This window comes from Perca flavescens, chromosome 13, assembly GCF_004354835.1.
Source record: "Perca flavescens isolate YP-PL-M2 chromosome 13, PFLA_1.0, whole genome shotgun sequence".
Lineage (NCBI taxonomy): Eukaryota > Metazoa > Chordata > Actinopteri > Perciformes > Percidae > Perca > Perca flavescens.
Genome location: NC_041343.1, coordinates 35,511,646 through 35,523,841, shown reverse-complemented (window position 1 = coordinate 35,523,841; position 12,196 = coordinate 35,511,646).

Genomic DNA, 12,196 nt, shown 5'->3' with positions numbered 1-12,196 from the left:
TAATCTGTTCAATGCACATATTTAATTGTTGTATTGGGCTATAGTTCCCTGGCGATAAGGTTATGTAAATTTGTGTGTCATCGGCATAACTATGGTAACTTATTTTGTTGTTTTCCATAATCTGAGCCAGTGGAAGCATGTAGATGTTGAACAGAAGAGGCCCCAGAACTGAGCCTTGGGGAACTCCGCACGTCATATTTGTATGCTCAGATGTATAATTACCTATAGACACAAAGTAGTCCCTATTCTTTAAATAGGATTCAAACCACTTTAGTACTGAGCCAGAAAGATCAACCCAGTTTTCCAATCGGTCAAGCAATATGTTGTGGTCTACCGTATCAAATGCAGCACTGAGATCAAGTAATACTAAGACTGAGATTTTGCCACTATCTGTGTTTAAGTGGATGTCATTAAAGACTTTGATAAGAGCTGTCTCAGTGCTGTGGTGTGGTCAAAAACCTGACTGGAAGGCATCAAAACTGTTGTTTAGCGATAAGAAAAGGTTGAGTTGTTGAAAAACCACTTTTTCTATGATTTTACTTAAAAATGGAAGGTTTGATATCGGCCTATAGTTGCTCATTAGTGACGTGTCTAGATTGTTCTTTTACAAAGTTAAACTGTTCCAGAAATCCTGTTTTACATGTTTATTGATCAGAAACCTAAAACATGTCTACGTCAGAATGTGTCATATTTTACCAATAATTGGACATTTTTGTCATTTTTTTTTATATATATATATGTATATATAAAAATGAATAAAACATCCAAATTTAAAGAAAGTAGTGGGCTGATCATTTATTTATCTTGTGAAGAGCGTTGTACGGAACAATCTGTTATTTTTCTGAACATTTGGTTGAAAGAAACCCACTTTTCTGATAAAGATTTTTTTTTATTTTTATAAATTGGTCAAATTTGACCCGAGGACAATACGAGGGTTAATCATCCAATTATGTGACATCATCTATATTCTGTTTATATCTTTGATTTTTAAAGCTGACATGATCAGAAACACGAAGAAATAAAACGTTTGTTAAACTTCATTCAGGTAGAAGTTTCATAAAAGTGATTTAGAGATACAACTATTTTATCAACATTAAAAACAACCAGTTTAAAACAATATATATACTGTACTTCAAATAATGAACTTTTCAGTAGAAGCTTAAAGAATTAATAACTTGTTAATATTCAATCTAAAACGACGGAACATCTCAATATATTACAGATATGTACTAAACTCCACTAATGTGTGAGTTGGTACAATATCACAGAAGTTGAAGCAGTACTCAAAGTTCAGCTGATTGTACAACACACAAGAGGTCAAAGGTCAAACCAAAAACAGACTGAACAAGTCAGACTGTCATCTAAAGAAGACACAACTATATTGCAATAAACTGAACCTTAACAAAATAATAATGTAACACTCAAAATACAGAAATTAATTCTTATAAAAATGAAGTGGATTATTGAAAATGTTGTACCACTTCCATTATCCACAAACAGTTCAGGAGTTATGAAAGTGTGTGTGTGTGTGTGTGTGTGTGTGTGTGTGTGTGTGTGTGTGTGTGTGTGTGTGTGTGTGTGTGTGTGTGTGTGTGTGTGTGTGTGTGTGTGTGTGTGTGTGTGTGTGTGTGTGTGTGTGTGTGTGTGTGAGAGAGTTGAGTTGTGCTGCTGACACGGTGCTTCAGGTAATGCTGATGTTAAAGCAGCTACTACCTCCCCAAACACATCAGAAATGTTGGCACATTTTGAGGCATCCGCCGTAATTTCTCTGCACCTTTGGTGGTCGTTTGTCTTGTTTCGACAGACAGTCCGAAACACTGCAAGCTCGCCTCGCAGACAACTCATGAGTTTTTAACAACTCACGAGTCTTTGATAACTCATGAGTTGTTGATGACTCGTGAGTTCTCGCGGGAGTCCCACGAATCAGCTGAATCAGCCGGGTACGTTGTCATGAGTGGATCTGATTCAGACGAGTGAGTGAAGTGTCTCCTCGAGCTCAAGGTAAAGCAAATCAATATAAAAAGACATTCTTTCACTTCTGAAATAACCTACAATGTTCTGCACGTAGCCTAGCTAGGCCTACTGTAGGTTTGGTGTATAAATGTAGTATATTAAAATGCAATTAGGTCGAGCATACAGTCCGAAACATTGCAAGCTCGCCAACAACTCATGATTTTTTTTTTTTTTTGTCTTCAAAAAACTTTATTAGTCAAGTACAGATACATATTGAAAACATTAAATGCATACATACATACATACATACATACATGAAAAAGGGGCGCATGAAATTTACATTAAAGAGGTTTTAAAGCATTGTAAATGTTCAGATTCCGGATGGCTTTCTTATTTGTCCTTTTTAAAGTTTCAAAACATAATTTCATCTCATTTTTAAATGACTATTTGGTTTTCTTTCAGACCATTTACATTTATTGATATAACATTTTCCAAATCAAATTTAAATATTCTAAATGAAAACATGGCATTTATCCAAATCAAAAGCTTGCCTCAGATGTAACATTCCATACTGACTCAAGTGACTCAAGAGCATTGGCGTTGATTTCGGTGGGGACGGTGGGTACGCGTACCTACCGGATTTCATCATGAGTCATTTTGTACCCACCACTTTTTTTGAAAACCTCAAGCTCAATTTAGTTAAAAAAAAAAGTACATAACACTTAGCTTAGAGTTGAACAACTTAAACTGAATCATGTGTACAGTATTATTAATGGTGTAGCCCCAAAGTATTTGGGATTTCAGATTTTAATGGTACATACTCAACATGCCCATGAGACTAGGGCCAGTGTCCGTTCATGTAAGGTGCCATGTGTGAATAGCGAAGCCAGAAAATCCTTTTTTTATACAGGAATTATTTTATGGAATAGTCTTCAACTTCATATCAAAATGGCAGTAACGAAAAGGGATTTTAGACATAAAGTTAGGGCCTACTTATGGAATAAAATAGATAATTAGGGGAAATAAAATCTAGATTGGGGACAGAGAAATTTATTGTTTGGTAGGTCATGGTGATTTAGCTGGCTTTTTGATGTGTAGTTTTATTTTTTTATTGTTTTAATCTTAGGACTGCATGTGTTTGCATGTGTTGTATGTCCTGTTCTCTTACATCAGGGACCATGTTGGAAAAAAGTGTTTTTCACTTTTACATGTTATCCCTTGGATCCCCTTTGTTGTCTTTCTATATCCATAAATAAACCAAACCAAACACATATAATTCTTGAGCGACAGATGCCAAACAATCCACAACAATCTCCGTCCCCACAGGGCAGCACAGCCACTCTGCTGCTGAGCAGGCTGCACGCTTCTCTGTTCACAACGCTGCTGTCGGGACATTCTTACCGTGAAAAAGCTTAACGTGGTTTAATGTACCTAAACAACGATCAATCATCACCACATTTCTCATGGCCATATCTTGTAATAAACACTTAAGCCTGTCAAAAGAACTAAACCGAAATCCAACGATTATATAAGTTATCTTACAAAGCGTTTTCTTGAAAGAGACTTCTCTATGGCCTATGGCGAGGAAAAAGCTTGTACCTAAACAATGATCAACGATCACCAAATTTCTCTCTCATATTGCTCCTCATAACCTGAAAACTGTCAAAAAATCTAACCAGAAATGTGGTGATGATTGATGGTTGTTTAGTTACATTCCTACTAAACATTGGATGTCTGATAGACCTGCAGATCATGTTGGTCCGTCGGTCCATGACCAACTCTGGACATCTATTTGACATCCAAACTAGGTCCACTATTTGGACATCCAACCGCGACCCAACTTGGATGTCATGTTGACGTTCAACATTTGATCTTTGAACTGGGTCATTTTTAGACGTCATTTGGACGTCCATGACAGGTGCAGCAAATGTACATGATCAAACCAGTAAGCACAAACCGATGATCGCGAGTCATTTTGAAGCATCGTCCGGACATCTTATTTTGATGGAAATCTAGCTATACATCGCAGCGTGTTAGCTAGTCAGTTAGATGCATTACAAGTTCCTCAGGTGTAAAAATAAATAAAATAAAAGTTCCTCAGTGGTTTGCGGGTCATTTGGAAGCATCGTTTATTGAGCGTCTGGATGTCTTTACTTTACACACCCGTTGATGTGATGGACAGTGAATCTGACTTCTGCCCAGCAACATATTCGCGCCACAGTCGATAAAGAAAGGACAAACGTTGCCACAGTCTACGAATGGCTAGGATGGAGACTGCTTTGTTGCTGCTGTCAAACCCCATGGTAAGCATCTTAACATAATGTTAATACAAATATTTCGACGTTTTCGCACGTGGAAGTTGGTGTTGCTCTGACAAATAACAAGATTTGTTAGTAAGTTGAACCATGTCATGGTTTAAAGTAAATTTAGAGCCGTTAGATCAGGTTAGCATCGCACTAGCCGCCCTTTTTCACATTCATTTAAAATTTAAAATATCCGTGCTCTAGCTAAATGTACTTGACTGATCTGACTGAATCTGAATGTAAAGTTTACGTTAGCTAGTTCTGTCTGTTGCGGTAAGTTAATTTACTGGCTGTTGTTCCATAATTTTATGTTAAGGTAATGTGGATAACCATAACTTTATAATGTTACACAGGCCATTAACGTTAGCTAGCTAAATCACATTTAAAAAAGGTGACGAGGTTCAGGGGCCGTCTAATGGCAGGCTAACGTTCGTACTTTAACTCCCATTGAGATAAGGTTCTATTTTTACCCTGCTTATTACCAAAATGTAAAATTTACTTAAATAAAAATAATTTACCTGACAAGCTAGCGTTAGCTTAATGTAGTTACTGTCAGGACAGTCAAATGATGATAAGACTAGCTAACGTTACATAAAACTGACATTAGCAGTTTATAATCGGCTTTAACAGGGACTAAACACGTACGATGGACGTATTGAATCACATTTGACTTTAAGATCAATACAATTATCAATATCAAAATTCATTTTATTGGTACTTAACTTTTCTGTATCATGTTTATAGCAAAGGTAACTTTGGTAGACGTTTATTTGCTTGTTTGTTTCACTAGTTATCCCTTATTAAAAAGGTGGTTCTTGCTGAGAATATCATCACCTAAATGTCAGGAATACACTGTGTTCATTGCAAAACAAAAGTTTGCAATAATAAAATACTGCATCCTCACAAAAGAGCAGTATTTTTTTGATAGTAGCTTTCACATAGTGTGTCTGTTTTTATGTTGGTATGATGTATAGTGGAAGATCAGAAAACGTGGCCAGGAGTTGGGAGAGAAGGCGATGCAGAGATGAAGGACATCATACCACAATACTAGTTGTGTGTATAGGCCTGATCAACAAGTAAAAAGAGTCAGGTATGTTATTGTCTTATTAATTTGATGCATGATGCAAATTACACACCTGTAATCAAAATCTATTTAGTATTTGGGGCTGTTGAAGTGCCACTCGTGATTCTTAGGCCTATTTGTTGCTCTATTTTTCCATCCCCTGTGTGATCAAGGGTTCCTAGACTTCCTCTATCATTATCTTTATTCCATCCATCTATCCATCCATCTTCGTCCGCTTATCCGGTGTCGGGTCGCGGGGGGAGCAGCTCCAGCAGGAAACCCCAAACTTCCCTTTCCCGAGCAACATTAACCAGCTCCGACTGGGGGATCCCGAGGCGTTCCCAGGCCAGGTTGGAGATATAATCCCTCCACCTAGTCCTGGGTCTTCCCGAGGCCTCCTCCCAGCTGGACGTGCCTGGAACACCTCCCTAGGGGAGGCGCCCAGGGGCATCCTTACCAGATGCCCGAACCACCTCAACTGGCTCCTTTCGACGCAAAGGAGCAGCGGCTCTACTCCGAGCTCCTCACGGATGACTGAGCTTCTCACCCTATCTCTAAGGGAGACGCCAGCCACCCTCCTGAGGAAACCCATTTCGCCGCTTGTACCCTGGATCTCGTTCTTTCGGTCATGACCCAGCCTTCATGACCATAGGTGAGGGTAGGAACGAAAAATGACCGGTAGATCGAGAGCTTTGCCTTCTGGCTCAGCTCTCTTTTCGTCACAACGGTGCGATAGATTGAATGCAATACCGCACCCGCTGCGCCCGATTCTCCGACCAATCTCCCGCTCCATTGTCCCCTCACTCGCGAACAAAACCCCAAGGTACTTGAACTCCTTCACTTGGGGTAAGGACTCATTCCCTACCTGGAGAAGGCATTCCATCGGTTTCCTGCTGAGAACCATGGCCTCCAATTTAGAGGTGCTGATCCTCATCCCAACCGCTTCACACTCGGTTGCGAACCGATCCAGTGAGTGCTGAAGGTCGCAGGCCGATGATGCCATCAGGACCACATCATCTGCAAAGAGCAGCGATGAGATCCCCAGCCCACCAAACTGCAACCCCTCCCCACCCCGACTACGCCTCGATATCCTGTCCATAAATATTACAAACAGGATTTGTGACAAAGCGCAGCCCTGGCGGAGGCCAACCCTCACCTGAAACGAGTCCGACTTACTACCGAGAACCCGGACACAGCTCTCACTTTGGTCATACAGAGATTGGATGGCCCTGAGTAGACCCCCTCACCCCATACTCCCGCAGCACCTCCCACAGTATCTCCCGGGGACCCGGTCATACGCCTTCTCCAAATCCACAAAACACATGTAGACCGGTTGGGCATACTCCCAGGCTCCCTCCAGGATCCTTGAGAGTGAAGAGCTGGTCCGTTGTTCCACGACCAGGACGGAATCCGCATTGTTCCTCCTCAACCCGAGGTTCGACTATCGGCCGAACCCTCCTTTCCAGCACCTTGGAGTAGACTTTACCAGGGAGGCTGAGAAGTGTGATACCCCTATAATTGGCACACACCCTCTGGTCCCCCTTTTTAAAAAGAGGAACCACCACCCCAGTCTGCCACTCCTTTGGCACCGCCCCAGACTTCCACGCAATGTTGAAGAGGCGTGTCAACCAGGACAGCCCCTCCACACCCAGAGCCTTGAGCATTTCTGGACGGATCTCATCAATCCCCGGGCTTTGCCACTGTGTAGTTGTTTGACTACATCAGTGACTTCCGCCTGGGAAATCGACGACAATCCCCGTTATCCTCCAGCTCTGCCTCTAACATAGAGGGCGATTAGTCGGATTCAGGAGTTCCTCAAAGTGCTCCTTCCACCGCCCTATTACCTCCTCAGTGGAGGTCAACAGTGTCCCATCCTTACTGTACACAGCTTGGATGGTTCCCCCTCCCCCCCTCCTGAGGTGGCGAACAGTTTTCCAGAAACACTTTGGTGCCGACCGAAAGTCCTTCTCCATGTCTTCTCCAAACTTCTCCCACACCCGCTGCTTTGCCTCTTTCACGGCAGAGGCTGCAGCCCTTCGGCCCCCGCCGGTACCCTGCAACCGCCTCCGGAGTCCTCCGAGATAACATATCCCGGAAGGACTCCTTCTTCAATCGGACGGCTTCCCTGACCACTGGTGTCCACCACGGTGTTCGTGGGTTACCGCCCCTTGAGGCACCTAAGATCCTAAGACCACAGCTCCTCGCCGCAGCTTCAGCAATGGAAACTTTGAACATTGTCCACTCGGGTTCAATGCCCCCAGCCTCCACAGGGATGCACGAAAAGCTCCGCCCGGAGGTGTGAGTTGAAAGTCTGTCGGACAGGGCCTCCTCCAGACGTTCCCAATTTACCCGCACTACACGTTTGGGCTTACCAGGTCTGTCCAGAGTCTTCCCCACCCCTGACCCAACTCACCACCAGATGGTGATCGGTTGACAGCTCTGCCCCTCTCTTCACCCGAGTGTCCAAAACATACGGCCTCAGATCAGATGAAACGATTATGAAATCGATCATTGACCTTCGGCCTAGGGTGCTCTGGTACCAGGTACACTTATGAGCATCCCTATGTTCGAACATGGTGTTCGTTATAGACAATCCATGACTAGCACAGAAGTCCAACAACAAACAACCACTCTGGTTTAGATCAGGAGGCCGTTCCTCCCAATCATGCCTCCAGGTGTCTCCATCATTGCCCACGTGTGCGTTGAAGTCCCCCAGCAGAACAATGGAGTCCCCCACTGGAGCCCCATGCAGGACTCCAGTCAAGGTCTCCAAGAAGGCCGAATACTCCGAACTCCTGTTTGGTGCATATGCACAAACAACAGTCAGAGTTTTCCCCCCACAACCCGCAGGCGTGGGGAGGCGACCCTCTCGCCCACGGGGTAAACTCCAACACAGCGGCGCTCAGCCGGGGCTTGTGAGTATCCCCACACCCGCCCGGGCGCCTCACACCCTGGGCAACTCCGGAGAAGAAAAGAGTCCAACCCCTATCCAGGAGTATGGTTCCAGAACCAAGACTGTGCGTAGAGGTAAGCCCCACCAGATCTAACCGGTAGCGCTCCACCTCCCGCACCAGTTCCGGCTCCTTCCCCACAGAGAGGTGACGTTCCACGTCCCCAGAGCCAGCGTCTGCCGCCCGGGTCTGGTCCGTCGAGGCCCCTGACCTTCACTGCCACCCATGTGGCATCGCACCCGACCCCAACGGTTCCTCCCACAGGTGGTGGGCCCATGGGCTGGAGAGATGGGAGCCACGTAGCTTGTTCGGGCTGTGCCCGGCCGGGCTCCGTGGCAAACCCGGCCACCAGGCGCTCGCCGGCGAGCCCGCCCGTCTGGGCCTGGCTCCAGGCGGGGCCCCGGGCTTCCTCCGGGCAGGGTCACTCCATCTCTACCTTGCTTCTTCATTGGGGTTTTTGAACCATTCTTTGTCTGGCCCCTCACCTGAGACCACTTTGCCTTGGGAGACCCTACCAGGAGCACAAAGCTCCAGACAACACAGCCCTCAGGTTCACAGAGACACACAAACCTCTCCACCACGATAAGGTGATGGTTCACGGAGAAGTCATTATCTTTATTGCATGTTCCATTTGGTGCAGTATCAGTGAAAATGTCCCTGCTGTGCGACTAATTAAGGATCTTATCTTATTTTAATGTTTGTATTTTTCAGATCTCTCAATTGCCATGATGACCAAGATATTCAACGGGGAAATGTGGAAAGCTGACATATTCCCAGTCATTACTTTTCCAAATCATCTGTGGTAAGTTTTTAAAAATCTTAATTGAAAATGGGAGTACGAAGTAAAGAGAAGGAAGTAGTAGTAGTAGGAAGTAAAGAGAGGGCAGCATAAAATGACACCTTTGGTATGAAAAGTAAATGCTTTTTTAAATAATTGTGATTACCATTAAACTATGAAACCGGTCACTTCTTAAAAACAATGGGAGTATCATAGTCTGCCTAACACGGTTAATAAACCAACATATATATATTTTTTTATTCACAAACTGCTCTAAAAGGCGCCTGATACAGACTGAATGAATGGATGAGGAAATGAAAGAGCACTGTGTCAGAGGGAGGAGATTGCTCCTGACCAGGGGTCCGTTCCAGGAAGGAGTTTAACAAACTCTGAGTCTAACCCTGATGTCTGAGTTGATTTACCCTGAGATGGAAACTCTGAGTTTTCGGTTCCAGAACAGCTGATTTGAGTTGGTTCAATCAACTCGGAGTATGTTCACTCAGGGTTACGCGCGTGCACAATATAAAAAGCAGCATGAATGGAGCCATGATTTTACGATTCACCATGGTAACAACCACAAACAAACGGGTCGGTGGAAATACTCATACGCACAAACAGCGAGTATTTAACTTATAATATTACTGGTGAAAACTGGAATTGTATTACACCTATAATTTCATTTAGGTGCAATCCTGCGGGCGAAAACGTAAGCCATACTAATCCCATTCTGAAGCTGAAGCACCATCATCATTAACAGAACTATAATATACAGTACAGGCCAAAAGTTTGGACACACCTTCTCATTCAATGTCTTTCCTTTTAATTTTCATGACTATTTACATTGTAGATTCTCACTGAAGGCATCAAAACTATGAATGAACACATATGGAATTATGTACTTAACAAAAAAGTGTGAAATAACTGAAAACATGTCTTATATTTTAGATTCTTCAAAGTAGCCACCCCATTCAGTGGACCGAAATTGGACATCCAAAAATGACATGGAAAAGACGTCCCTTTGACGTCACATTGCGCAGAGGGAATAAACTACCGTGTATACAGTTTTGCAAAACTGTGCAAAGTTTACCAATCTGTCCTCATGGATGTAATTTGACAATCTGTACCCACAGTTTAAAATCCGTCCCACTGATTGTAAAACCATGCTCGCAGTTTATTTATTTTTCTCTTCCCGGAACCTAGAGGGGCTCGGTAGAAAAAGTCACTTGTTTTGGGCTTGTTTTCACAGACCTGGTTGCTTATTTGTCTCCCAAGATCTGATAACACTGCATGTTAAGTTAAAGGGGTGATAGAATGCAAACCGATTTTACCCTGTCATAGTTGAATAACGACAGTTTGGAGGGTAAATAGGACATACATTGAAGCTCAAAATCCCATTGACACCCCTTTACTATGAAAATCTCATATTTTGAAACTGCCGCTGAAAACGGGCGAATCTCAACAAAGCTGGAAGTTGACGTAAGCATCCCAAGACCTGCACCTTTGTCAGCCCATGGGTGTATTAAGAGAAAGTCACGCCCCAACATTTACATAGGCTACACAACTGACCTGAGATCAGGTAGTACATTTACAGGCCAAAAGTTTGGACACACCTTCTCATTCAATGCGTTTCCTTTTTATTTTCATGACTATTTACATTGTAGATTCTCACTGAAGGCATCAAAACTATGAATGAACACATATGGAATTATGTACTTAACAAAAAAGTGTGAAATAACTGAAAACATGTCTTATATTTTAGATTCTTCAAAGTAGCCACCCTTTGCTTTTTTTATTAATAAGGAAATAATTCCACTAATGAACCCTGACAAAGCACACCTGTGAAGGTAAAACCATTTCAGGTGACTACCTCATGAAGCTCATTGAGAGAACACCAAGGGTTTGCAGAGTTATCAAAAAAAGCAAAGGGTGGCTACTTTGAAGAATCTAAAATATAAGACATGTTTTCAGTTATTTCACACTTTTGTTAAGTACATAATTCCATATGTGTTCATTCATAGTTTTGATGCCTTCAGTGAGAATCTACAATGTAAATAGTCATGAAAATAAAGAAACACATTGAATGAGAAGGTGTGCCCAAACTTTTGGCCTGTACTGTAGAGCCTGCGGCTGGATGTAGCTAGCTAGCCTCCTCTTAGAATTTCTCTGAAATTCACAAAAATGTACGAAATTGAAATCAGATTCCATTGTTAGCTTTATAAGACCTTGGGGTAGAGGTTATATAAGTGGCGTGACGAAATTCAAACTGTAAATACGCTATAGTTATGCCAAAAGTGTAGCTAGCTAGCCGCAATATTTTCCCATTGTATTCAATGGGAGACATAGTTAGTTAGCTGCTCCTCCTAACAAGACCCCTCACGTTCATAAAAATGCCTTAAATTCAAATCGGACTGTTAGCTTTTGTTAGCTTTGTAAGACCTTGGGATAGCTGTGATATAAGTGTCGTGACGAAATTCAAACTGTAAATATAGTTATGTCGGCAGCCAGCCGCGGAGCCCCGGTAGTGAGTAATCCACAAAGGGTGACTAAATATTTTTCTGAGGGCTGATGAGCACATTAATGACCCTCAAGTGAATCTGTTTACAAGACAACATCTATTACATCCAGTCAAATGTTTTGCAATGTCCTAGAGGCTAGCATTTTATGTCTTTTAATTGTTAATAACTGGTATGTGTTAATTTGTCGACTGAGAACCTTGGTACCTCCTTAGTTTTCATTGCTTTACTAAGTTTCACTATGCACTTTTAAGTTAAAATGGTGCAGTTCCTTAACGTAAGGTTAAAGTCTAGTTTCATCCAAACTTTACTTCTTACATTATTCTGCCTGTTGTTGTTAATACGTCTTTATCAATCATTACTCTCAATGCCAGGGGGATAAGGAATATTGTTAAGTGCAAGGCGTTATTTTTGTTTGTCGAGCAGCACAAATCTGATTTCTGTTTCATTCAAGAGTCACACTCAGTTCCGGACGATGGTAGATTATGGAGATCCCAATGGGGGAATGATCTGTGGCAGGCTCATGGGTCTGGACATTCTGCTGGTGTTGCGACTCTAAAATATAATTTTCCAGGGACTATTCTGTTATACTGTTCAGTGATACATCAGGTCATTTTATTTTCCAAGTGTTAACC